This window comes from Salvelinus sp. IW2-2015, unplaced genomic scaffold, assembly GCF_002910315.2.
Source record: "Salvelinus sp. IW2-2015 unplaced genomic scaffold, ASM291031v2 Un_scaffold16601, whole genome shotgun sequence".
Taxonomy (NCBI): Eukaryota; Metazoa; Chordata; class Actinopteri; order Salmoniformes; family Salmonidae; genus Salvelinus; species Salvelinus sp. IW2-2015.
In genome coordinates, this window is record NW_019957667.1 from 76,004 (window position 1) to 76,916 (window position 913).

Here is a 913-nt window from a genome sequence, read left to right on the forward strand (position 1 = left end):
TGTTGAGAAAGAGAGAGGATAGGGAGAGGAGAGAGAGAAACAGAAAGAGAGAGAGAAACAGAAAGAGAGAAACAGAAAAGAGAGAGAGAGAGAGATAAACGGAGAGAGAGAAACAGAGAGAAACAGAGAGAAACAGAGAGAGAGAAACAGAAGAGAGAGAAACAGAGAGAGAGAAACAGAGAGAGAGAAACAGAAACCGAAGAAGAGAGAGAAAACAGAAAGAAGAGAGAAAACAGAGAGAGAGAAACAGAAAGAGAAACAGAAAGAGAGACAGAGACGAGAGAGAGAGAGAGAGAGAAACAGAGAGAACAGAGAGAGAGAGAAGAAACAGAGAGAGAGAGAAACAGAGAGAGGAAACAGAAAGAGAGAAACAGAAAGAGAGACAGAGAGCGAGAGAGAGAGAGAGAAACAGAAAGAACAGAGAGAGAGAGAGAAACAGAGAGAGAGAGAAACAGAAAAAGAAAGAGAGAGAGGAAAGAAGAGAGACAGAGAGGGAGAAACAGAGAGAGAAACAGAGAGAGAGAGAGAAACAGAAGAGAGAGGGAAAGGAATGCACATTGGAGGGAAAGTGTTCAGATCACACAGTACTAGGCCTACTGTTTCTCTGTGTACTCCGTGTGTAGAACAATAGATAGATACAGCCCCATTCTTAGTGAATGGCCCTTCAGCACGCAGACCTGCTCTTCTCTCCAGAACATTAGTGTGTGGCAACCTAGAAGTGGATGGGTAACCATATCGCTGTCACAGATGAATATCATGTAGATCACACTTGGGTCAACATAGTGAGGAGAATCTCACTGTGAGCTTGAATGAATACGACTGGCCATCTTGGATTTGTGTGTAGAACATGTACTGTAGATGGATGGCTAAACCTATTGGTGTCAGCTGTTAATGTAGCCTGTTCAGAGCTGAA